The following is a 12221-nucleotide window of genomic DNA, read 5'->3' on the forward strand; positions in this document are numbered from 1 at the left end:
GGTCTAAACCAGTGAGCCTAGGGCTTGCCGATCGGAAGGTCGGTGGTTCGAATCCCCGGGACAGGGTGAGCTCCCATTGTTCGGTCTCAGCTCCTGTCAACCTAGCAGTTTGAAAGCACACCAAAAAAGTGCAAGTAGATAAATAGGTACCTTCCAGCGGGAATGTTAAATGGTGTTTCCGTGCGCTGCTCCGGTTTTGCCAGAAGCGGCTTAGTCATGCTGGCCACATGACCCAGTAAAATGCGGATAAACGCCAGCTCCCTCGGCCAGTAAAGCGAAATGAGCACCGCAACCCCAGAGTCGTTTGCGACTGGACTTAACGGTCAGGGGTCCTTTACCTTTTTTTACTTATACATATCATTTCCCAATATGCTTCCCCCTTATTACAAGTCCACCGCATATGTCATGTTTATTTCTAACTGATGAGATGCTCAACCCTTGCGGCATCCACGAAGGACGGGGGAGAAGCTTGATTTTGTTCAGGTTTTGATTCAGAAAAGTACCTCCTTTTCACTTCTTGAACCAATACACGGACTGCGACACTGTTATCCATCAAACTTCACACATCTTCAAATTCCGCAATATAGTTATTGTTATATACTGAAGTTCTCACCTGGGCCAGAGGGGGATACTGTAGATAGTTCAGGTCCAAATATGCAAATAAGGGATTGAAAGTGACGTTCAGTGATTGGATAGTTACAGAAAGTTGTTACAGTTACGTTGTACTGGAGCTCTATACAAGCAGGCTGGCTGAACCCTTCAGTTCAGTTCTGTTCTGGCCTATGAATAAACAAGAGCTGTTTGAAGAATCGCTGTGTTGTCTGATATGTTCACCCCCAACTTAACAGTTATCTATTTATCTGCATATTTAACTATCCATGTGGGAGAAGTGTATGTAAAAATGCATATATTCGTGAAAATAACACGGGGAAGAGGGAGAAACATGTGCGGGGAAATTGTTTGCAGAAAAAAGTGCTTGTTAGTCAAAAGCAAAAGCAAAATATGTTTATCCAGATAAATTTGCAACGAGTTGCTGGTGAATTTTTTTAAAATGGAAATTGCTGCATAAATGTGGAGAACTGAAGGGGGTTATTGGGTTCTTTTGGTTTTTATTTTGATTATGTATTTTGAGGTTTTATATTCTGATTTTATCCTGTGAACTGTCCTGAGACCTGTGGGTATGGGATGGTATATAAAAGTGATCATTATTATTAGTGCTTTTTTCCCTAGGGGGACACAGGGGGACGCATACCCCTAAACATTTTGTTAATCTAAGTTTCGCCTCATTGAGGGGCAGTATTTCAATATGAGTAGGGAATTGAGAGTACCCTGAACATTTTTTTAAAAGAAAAAAGCACTATTATTATTATTATTATTATTATTAGCCAAGAAAAACCAAAATTGATGGATTTGTCTTTCCTCTGGTTTTCTCCATCCCTTTTAACCTTATTACTAGTGACCAGGGCCAGATTTAGGTTTGATGAGGCCCTCAGCTACTGAAGGTAATGGGGCCCTTTATATGTCCAGCTGTCCTTTGTCAACAACAAATTTTCGCTGTTTTTTTGTGTTGAATATATGCTATATAGTAATTTATTGACCTAATAGGTATCTAAAGCCATTTGCTTTGTTTTCTATCTTATATTTTGGAAAAGTACATCCAGGTGTTTTTTTCCTTTAAATTTTTTGGGGGCCCCCAAGAGAGTGGGGCCCTAAGCTATAGCTTTTTTAGCTTATACATAAATTCGGCATTGCATAGGTTAAGGAATTTGTGGATGTGACCAAGGGATGGGGAAGGTGCTGATATAGTCCATGAAAGGAAATGCCCAAGAAGGTGATTATGGCAACAGAGATTTGAGGTAGCGCTGACTTCTGCATTTGCCAGTTTCTAATTTTTTCATTTCATGGCTCTTCAAGCAAATGGTTGGGTGTCGTCGCTGCACAATCTGGCCTTTATTTATTATATTTTTGTACCGCACATTCCCTCAAACGTGGCACGAAAACATCTCCCCCACCTTAGCCTCACCACAGCCTTCCTTCGTTGTAACTAATTAAAACAACAGCTAAAGATTTTTTGTTTTGTTTAGGCAAGCCTCCCCAGACAGACAATTAATTACATGCATTTGATTTTAAAATCTGTTGGTTTTATTTTTGTTTTAAATCATCATCATCATCACCATCATTACATAAACACCATATCAATTTTATACCTGATGAAATTGTTTTGCTGGTTTTGGAGTTTTGCAGGGATGGGTTTTTTATCAGGAATTCCTTCATTGCTGGGGGTTGGCATAAATGACGCTAAGAGCCCCTTCCAACCCTAAAATTCTATGATTTTATATATTTTATAACTTGTGGTTTGTTTGTTTTTGTCTTCTATTCTTTTTAAACCTTGCACTCTGTTTCCATGACTTTATGCTGTGAAGCAATCCATACTGTTGTTTAACAACAAATTATTATATAAATGCAATAGATACAACTATCAAACAGATAAAGCCAGCAGATTCTGCTAATTTTATCTGTATTTTGATTATTTTATGATCAAATATGAATCAAAAGTTAGCAATGAAAACAGGCAAAATTTTGATTAATATTGATTAATATTTTCTACCATTTTAGAAGGGTTTTTTTTTTAAAAAAACTAAGTATATGTAAATCTTGCTAAATAAGTTTTTTTAAAACACACACACACACACACACAGAGAGAGAGAGAGAGAGAGAGAGAGAGAGAGAGAGAGAGCGCTACAGCCTTGACTGAATGCTTTCCTCAGCTGCCTGAATCAAAAACGTACTTCCACTGCAGAGCACAGATCTTCATTTCCACTTCCATTGCCATTGATGCTCCTGAAGTTGTACGGACTAGAACCCTTAGCCTTCTCCAAAGACCCTGCCGTGAATAGACTCAATGGCATTAGAGAGCAGGCCCCATCTGTCTGCCGTCCTAGCGCAATTGGATTTCATTGCCTCCCTTTTGTCTCTCTCGCTTTGGAGTAGATTTCTGAAAGTTTCGCAGCAGGCAGCTGAGCAATTACTTAATGTTCTAAATTACTATCAAGAATGCGCGGGCCGGACGAGTGTTCAATTGCCAGGCACCGTCGGTTCAGGAATCATCTTATTCTTGTTATTATTACTGAGATCTTAAGTATGTCAGAGGCGGAAGGCAAATACATTTCAAGCAGTCATTGAGCAGGGTTAAAAAAAAAAACCCAGGCGTACAGATTGCATCTCCGAGGGCTCCTTTGAGGTTCTTCCTTGCTCTTTTGTTAGGGCAGCATTAAGTGGGTATAGAGTCTGGAGGAAGCTATTCTGCTATTGTGCTAGTTTTAAATAGGGCCTAGAAATACTGCCTGATACAATTTGATTAAAAGCTGAACCAGGATATATATTTTTCTCTCTCCGAGCTATTCCATTTCCAATTTCTGCAGGGCTTCTTTAAAATAATAATAATAATATTCCTACACACAAGACCTCTTCAGTGAATGTATAACTCATTGTGTGTGTGTTTTGTGTGTGTGTGCGCGCCTATGCCTGAAATTTGAACAACTATGTAGTTGTTCAAAAGCCAAATGGGGGCATGTCTGTAGCTCATAAAAAGACAGGAAATTGTTTGAAGAGCCATTTGGTTTCATCTGTCATACCCCCCAACATTTCTCCAATGAAAATAGGGACATCCTATTTCTAATAATAACAATAACAATAGTTTTACTATTTATACCCCATCCATCTGCCTGGGTTGCCCCAGCCGCTCTGGGCAACTTCCAACATATAAATGATAAAACATTAAACATTAAGAAACTTCCCTATATGAGACTGCCTTCAGATGGCTCGGGGGTCACATAGCTCCAAAACCTCCAACATTTCTCCGATGAAAATAGGGATGTCCAAAGGAAAAGAGGGATGTTCCAGGATCAATTCAGAAATTGGCACAGCTTCTGTAAATCCGGGACTGTCCGTGGAAAAGAGGGACGCTTGGAGGGTCTGATCTGGTTAATTCAGCTGAGATGTGGTCAAAGACGGATATTATGAAACTGTGGTTCCTGAATTAAGGTGGGTTGGACTACTAGTCTATGAGTGTGTGTGTGTTTGTGTAGGGGGCTTAATCCCTAATGCAGTAACAAAGATCTACGTTCACACACAAATTGCAAGGGCAACATGAGAATACACGTCCGCAACGATTTACCAAACCATTTCTGGACGTGTCTTTTGTGTTGGGATGTTGGAGAAATTCACATCTAACATGGACACTCCAAAACAATATGTGAACTGAAACACAGCCATCCTTCAGAACTCACACCTCACCGAAAATGGAGACGAAGTTCTCCAGTCGAGCAACATGCACAAAAATGCATATAGCAGAGAAACACATTGTATTTCAAAAAGTTGCTTTGTGTATATTAGGCAAAAAATTATACAAATATGTGTATATTAGGATAAATTTGTACTTGAATACTGATGAATTATCACTAGGACTTTAAAAAAACAACACACAACTGATGCAGAGAAACTGAGCAAAACCAGAATTAACACATTTGCCCATCCTTCCTTATGGTACAAATAGAATTGAGCATCATCTTCTTCTCAGAGCCATCAGTTGTAAGGCAGAGTAGTTGCCTTTGACTACAACTTGGCCTATTTATTTAAGCTTTTTGCAGGAGCTGGCTGTGAGTCCTGCAATAAACCTGTTCCCTACTTTGCCTGGCTTATTTGCACCTGGCCTGGGACTCCACCTACAAAGGCTCAGGGTGTCATCCAACATGCCACTGTGGTGTAGTGGTTAAGAGTGGTAGACTCGTAATCTGGTGAACCGGGTTCGCTTCCCTGCTCCTCCACATGCAGCTGCTGGGTGACCTTAGGCCAGTCACACTTCTCTGAAGTCTCTCAGCCTCACTCACCTCACAGAGTGTTTGTTGTGGGGGAGGAAGGGAAAGGAGATTGTGAGCTGCTTTGAGACTCCTTCAGGTAGTGATAAAGCGGGATATCAAATCCAAACGCCGCCTCTTCTTCTTCTTCTTCTTCTTCTTCTTCTTCTTCTTCTTCTTCTTCATGAAAATAAGGGCATACCATGCTTTTGGTGCCATGCTCTCATGGGAGCCAGCTGACTGGCGTGAGAGCACGGCACTATTGCAAGCACCAGAGTTGGCTGCAAGCACTAGCTTATCGTCGACTTTTGAGCTTGGCAGTGGCCCTGGTGGAGGAAGAGGGTGCAAGGAGAAGGGGACGACAGAGGACGAGATGGCTGGAGAGTGCTCTCAAAGCTACCAGCATGGGTTTGACCAAACTGCGGGAGGCAGTGGAAGACAGGAGGGCCTGGCATGCTCTGGTCCATGGGGTCACAAAGAGTCGGACACGACTAAACAACTAAACAACAACAATCCATCAGTACAGTCAAATGCAACATTCCTAATTTCCCTAGAATGGGCACAAGCAGGGGGACCTCCAGTCAGTGTAACTTCCTGTTCCACTGGTCTGGAGCTTCCTTCCCCTGCATGTGACCTGGGAGATGGGCATGGCCCTGGCTGACTCCACAAAAGAGCCGAGTCACGCAGCCATCTTCTCAGTTCATCTCTCAGTCTTCTCTCTGTTGTCTTGTTCTCTTTTTTGCTTCCACGCTGCTCTCCTGTAGCCATTTTGTCTCAATGTAACTTTGCTGTCTGCTGGCTCTCAGCCAGCAGCACATGAATTCAGTCTCCATAGGAGACAAACTCACCGTTTCTTTGTGTAACTACCAAGCAAAGCCTGCCTTTCAGGGATCGTATCGTGAACTGAAATGTGAGTAAACTTTTTGTTACTTTACTCAAAAATACTCCCATATCTTTATTCTTTTGGGAGGGATAAAAAGGGACACCAGGAAATAATCTTAACTAAGAGATTCAAACAAATCTGCAAACCAGCTTCCAGCTGTATTGAGGAGAATCTGCTCTGCTACATCACTTACTAGCGTGAGTGAGGGAAGGATAATACTTGTTCAACATATCCTTCCCTACTACATAGCTGTCAACCGTCCTTTATTTGGCGGGAAAGTCCCTTATCCCAGCGCCGTGTCCCGCTGCTGTCCCTTATTGATGATGTCCCTTAAATTTCCCGGGTTTCAAAGGAAGCAGCTCCTCTCCCTCCCTGCCAGCCAGGGAGGAGGGAGGCTCCAACTGTGTTGCTTGGCTGCGTTGCTCACCCAATAAGAAGTCTAAGAACGACTGGGGGTGGAGCTTGCATGCCTTGTGCTGATCAAATCGGCCGCGTTGCCTGGGGACTCGCCTTTGCTCAGCTCTTCCCAGCGGAAAGGTGGCGGTGGTTTTCCTTGCTGCATCCCCTTTGCCGGGTTGCTTCACTGTGGGAACCACCGCTTGAGGCTTCGTTTGGCTGCTGGCTGGGCTTTCTGTCTTTGGCTCGGAGGAGCTCAGAGGTTGAACATACCTGTGTTCGGAAAATCCCTTATTTTGGCTGCTGATCCCTTATTTTTGAGGCTGCTGGTCCCTTATTTTCAAATCTGTAAGTTGACAGCTATGCCCTACTATCCTTAACATTCCCACACCTTTACTGTGTCAAACCGTTGTTCAACCTAGATCAGTATTGTCTGCACTGAATGGCAGCAGTGCTCTGGGATTTCAGACTGTGGACGATCCCAGTCTGCCCTAGAGATGCCAGGGTTTGAATTGGGACCTTTTGCGTGCAATGCAGATGTCTACACGGGTCTGGAATGAATCAGAAGTCAGGAAAGGTGAAAAAGGAGCAGAGCAGTGCCCTCTATATTGGAAGAAACAAATGGCCTAAATGTTAATGGCACTTCTAAAAGGTAAAGGTACCCCTGCCCGTACGGGCCAGTCGTATCCGACTCTAGGGTTGTGCGCTCATCTCGCTTAAGAGGCCGGGAGCCAGAGCTGTCCGAAGACACTTCCGGGTCATGTGGCCAGCGTGACGAAGCTGCACTGGCGAGCCAGCACCAGCGCTGCACACGGAAACGCCGTTTACCTTCCCACTATAAAGCGGTCCCTATTTATCTACTTGCACTTAGGGGTGCTTTCGAACTGCTAGGTGGGCAGGAGCTGGGACCGAACGACAGGAGCTCACCCCGCCGCGGGGATTCGAACCGCCGACCTTACGATCGGCAAGTCCTAGGCACTGAATTATATTCAATTGCAACCTCTTGGAACTAGCCAAAAGTTTTCTCCTTGATGTCAGTAGCATCAGAATCACCCCTTGGAGCCTTGGTATACAGATAACTCCTTCTATAATTTTCCCTTTCCCTAATTACTTTAGAGTGTATCATCATGCTTAGATGTGAGCTTTGCATCTATCTGTCTATCGATGTTTTCCTCTCTTTTTTTCCAAATGTCTGAACTTGTAGCATTAGCAGGGTGGTAATAAACATAAGAGCATTAAGATGCAATTCCCTTATGCTTTTGAAAAATTACTTCATAAATGCAAAGTAAAATATTTCCCCCTTTTTATTACCTGACAATTACATATTAAGAATTTCTTTTTATGTTTAAAAACATATGCAGATGGGCATAGCAGACGCCAAAATGTAATTGCTTTCTTACTATAAGAATCAGATGTCATTTTCTTCCAACTCAGCTCTGAAAAAGAGAGAGAGAGAGAGAAAGAGAGGGAAGAGGAGGAGGAGGAGGAGAGGGAACAAATTGTTGTATACATTAAATTTTGAGACACTGGATAGCATTCCTCAATTAAACTATTTAAATGAAAAAAGATTGCTTTACAGCTCTATCATATCGCCCCGAATAAAACCTCTCTTGAGGCAAATTGGCTGTGGCAGGTTCCAAATGTGCTGGTTTTAATGCGACTGGACAACCTAATAGAGGTCATTGGTAATTGTTATTATACACAATATTGCACTGTCAGAAACCACCCCAGAGCTACATACATTATTTGAGATGTCTGAGGTTCTTTGCTGCAAAGGAAAACCCTTATCTTCCGAGGAAACATCTGAGGTGAGACCTTCTTCCTGTCTTCATCTCTGAGGTCGTCATTGAAGCATCTTGTCAGAAGGCATACTGCGGCATACATTTCATCTGTTCCTGTTTAACAAGGAATGCCTTCCCCATTTTTCTGACACCCGCCTCTAGTGAAACATTGCCATTCTCCCTATTTTTGTCCTTTGGAGAGATTTTAGGGATGCCTTTGGAAATGACGTTAGGGTGTGTGATTAAGGTTGCCATTTTGGGAAGTTTTCTGCCCCGTTCACAGCTCCCTCAGATTTTGCTGGAATGTTTGTGCATGCAAAACAGGGGGGGCAACCTGGGTGTCCCCCCTGCTTAATTTTGTGGGGTGTGGGTCTGAAGGATTTGGCAGACAAAGAGAAACGGGTTGCCTCCACCCACTTCTGAATCTGGCCTTGACCACAGAAACAGAGAATCACAGAGTTGGAAGGGAACCTGAGGATCATCTATTCCAATCCCCTGGGATACAGGATTATGCAGCCGTCCCTTAGGGGAATCGAACCAGCAGCCTTGGCATTACCAGCACCATGCTATAACCAACTGAGCTATACTTGCATGTTTGGCTTTAGCCCTGCCCACTGCCAGCTCTGGCCCTGCCCACCATCAGATTACCCCTAAGGGAATGAACCTTCCGCTAAAAAAACATGAGTTTTCCCACCCTCACTGTATACAGGGATATCTTAAGCATATGCAGCACTGGGGTACAAAAATCCACCCAGTGCCCCCCCCCGAGTTGTTGACCTTTTTTTAGGGGGGCAGTACACTCTGGGCCGGCTGTCGAGGCATGCAAGTAGGGCAGGGCTGAGTTGGCAGGCTGCCTCAGCACCTCCCTCGGCCCCGGGTGTGCAGGGGACAGAGGAGCGTGAGGCAGCAGTGCTAGGCCAGGTGCCTCGTCAGGTGGGCAGCACATTCTGGGTGGGCCTCTCCATGGCCCTATGACAATCCCAGGCACGCAGGAAGGCAGAGCTGGCAGTGGGCAGGGCTAAAGCCAAACATGCAAGGATAGCTCAGTTGGTTAGAGCATGGTGCTGGTAATGCCAAGGCTGCTGGTTTGATTCCCGTAAGGGACAGCTACATAATCCTGTATCACAGGGGGTTAAAATAGATGATCCTCGCTGGCTCGCTCGCCCCCAAACTCATGGCGCAGAGCCACCCACAGCAGAAGAGCCCGCCATGGCGCTCCAATGGTCGGGTTCTTCCCCGGACTCTTGGCCTGGCACGCCTGAGAGCCCAGCGCCCGGGTGCCCCACACCCCTAATGCCTATGGTTAAGACGGCCCTGAATGTATATCTGGGGTGGGGAGACACAAGCTCAGAGACCAAATGCAGCCCTTCAGACCACTCTGACTTGCCCTTAAGACTTTCCCCAGGGTACATATTTCTCTTTCTCCTCCACATCCAGAGAACAATATGTGAAGAGAATACCTGAAAGAGACTATTCACCAACAGTCAGGCACGCCATCTATGCAGGGCCATGGGGACCGGGGCCCCTAAAAACATTTCAATGAGGCGAGCAGGGCCCTATTGGGCCTTTCAGAGGGTGCGTGGGGCCCCAGTGTGCCTCCTTCCACTGTGTGATGTCATATGTGTTCACCTGGGCTACACAGTGTTGCCTGCTAACCGTAAACTCTAAATGAAAGTCCTATCTTTCTATAACCTGCTTTTCTCTTCCCCCATATTTCAGGGATAGCCAATGTGGTGTCATCCAGATGCCCTTGGGCTAGAATTCCCATAAACCCTAATCGGCATGGCCAATAACCTAGGAGCTGCAGTCTCAATAGATCTGGAGACCACCACATTCGCTATCCTTGCCTAGTCTTCTCTAGGTCCGTCAACGCAGTTCAGCCTAATATACAGTTTCAGGTTAAGAACAGACCTCCGGAACAAATTAAGTACTTAACCCGAGGTACCACTGTATACTGTAACAAGAGAGCCAGAAGCTGTGGGTCAGTTGTAGAATGGCTCAGAAGCACGACTTCTGGAGAATTTCATGACCCACCGGCAGGTTGAGCTCAAATGGCAATCCAGTTTGTCAAAAATGTGGAGGAGATAGGAATATTGAGAGATGATGTGTGGCAAGTCGAGAGGGATGTTTCGCTGTCAAAATCAATACAGAATCAAAGGGTGAGAAGGAGAGAAAATGTTCAAGAAAGTGAGACCAAGGAAACAGAGAAAATCCCTCCAGAGGGGGGAAAATGCATCAGAGAGATCCACATTAATCAACTCATTTTCTCGCAAGAAATCACATCCATGAAGAAGATCTGAATTTTATACTCATCTGCATAGGTAGTGAATGCATACTTTCTTCCAGCAAAGCTCAAGATATGTCAGCAATGCAATCCTATATAGTCTATTATAGTCTATATAATAAGTGCCACTGAGTTCAGGATGTGGATGATTGCAACTTAAATAACTGATAAAAAATAGTTTAGCATATCCAAAAATGAATTGGGAAATGCTGAAGACATTCCTAAATGATCTCGTTTGTAAGGTGAACACTTTGTAACGTTGCAAGTATTATCCACAAACTTCAAGAAAATAGGATTAGAGGAGAAATAGTTATTGTCAGTATCAATTTTGCAGAGTTCCTTGCTAATCTGCATGCGTGTGTTTTATTTATTTTAACAAAATTTATGCGTATAAAAAAAACCCTTTAAGCTGTTTACAAAAATTTAAAACAAAGCATTAAAATTATCAATTTAAAACAATTAAAGGAGGTATTTAAACATATTCAAAAGACGATTAAAACCAACAGGCCCCCACTGTGGAAGGACGTGTGGATCCAGAATTGGCCTCCACAGTCACTTACACTGTTAAAACGGTGTTTATGGAAAACAATCTTACTCGGCTACGAGTGATTGCCAAAGAAGAAGACGACAGAAGACAGGATAAGCAATTTTGTTGTGTTTCATGTTTGATGCACATCTTATGAATCCTAATTCACTCATGAAGTTTTATGTTTGGTAAATGCTCGCAGGATTCACTTTCTTATGAGGAGTACCATGCAAAGAAGGAAGAAAATCTGGATTTGTTTTTCATCTGCACAGACAAATGTATCAGAGCAACACAGAAAAAAGTTCCACCCTCCTTAACAGAACATTTTATTTTATTTTTATTTATTATTACATTTATACCTCACTTTCTCCCCAAAGATCTCAAGGTGGCAAACATAGTTCTTCTCCCTTTCCATTTTATCCTGGTGAAGTTGCTTAGGCTGAGAGACAGTAAATGGTGCAAGGCGACTATGGGGTTGTGGCGCTCATCTCGCTTTCAAGCCGAGGGAGCTGGCGTTTGTCCGCAGGCAGTTTTCCAGGTCATGTGGCCAGCAGGACTAAACCACTTCTGGTACAATGGGACACAGTGACAGAAACCAGAGCACATGGAAATGCTGTTTACCTTCCCACCACAGTGGTACCTATTTATCTACTTGCACTGGTCTGCTTTCGAACTGCTAGGTTGGCAGGAGCTGGGACCGAGCAACGGGAGCTCACCATGTCATGGGGATTCGAACTGCTGACCTTCTGATCAGCAAGCCCAAGAGGCTCAGTGGTTTAGACCACAGCGCCACCCGTGTCCCTAGACAAATTCATAGAGGACAAGGCGATCAACAGCTTCTATCCATGACTGACACTGTGTTCTTTTTTATGGTTGGAGGCAATACAGTGGTACCTCGGGTTAAGTACTTCATTCGTTCCAGAGGTCCGTACTTAACCTGAAACTGTTCATAACCTGAAGCACCACTTTAGCTAATGGGGCCTCCTGCTGCTGCCGCGCCGCCGGAGCACGAGTTCTGTTCTCATTCTGAAGCAAAGTTCTTAACCCGAGGTACTATTTCTGGGTTAGCAGAGTCTGTAACCTGAAGCGTATGTAACCTGAAGCATATGTAACCCGAGGTACCACTGTATAGTCTCTGGAAACCACAGGAGAAGAGAATGCTCTTGTGTTCAGTTCTGGCTTGCAGGTTTCCCTCACACACTTGGGGGGGGGGGGGCAGTGTGAGAACAGGATTTTGGACTAGGCAGGCCATTGGCCTGTTTCGACAATCTCTTATGTTCTTAAAACTGAGGAACTGAAAGCAACCGATTCATCTCTGGTAAAGTACACTGTAAGCCTAAAGTCTTTCCTCTCCTCTTCTAGTCCATACTTTGTCCAGTGGTTAGAGGTTAAACTGAATGTGGTGATCTGGGTAGAAATATTACTCCCTGTATGCCCTTGGTCCATTGCCTATTTTGCAAGATGCTCTTCCTCACAGGGTTGGTGTGAGGGAAAA

Source organism: Podarcis pityusensis (assembly GCF_964106645.2).
Source record: "Podarcis pityusensis genome assembly, chromosome: 11".
NCBI lineage: Eukaryota > Metazoa > Chordata > Lepidosauria > Squamata > Lacertidae > Podarcis > Podarcis pityusensis.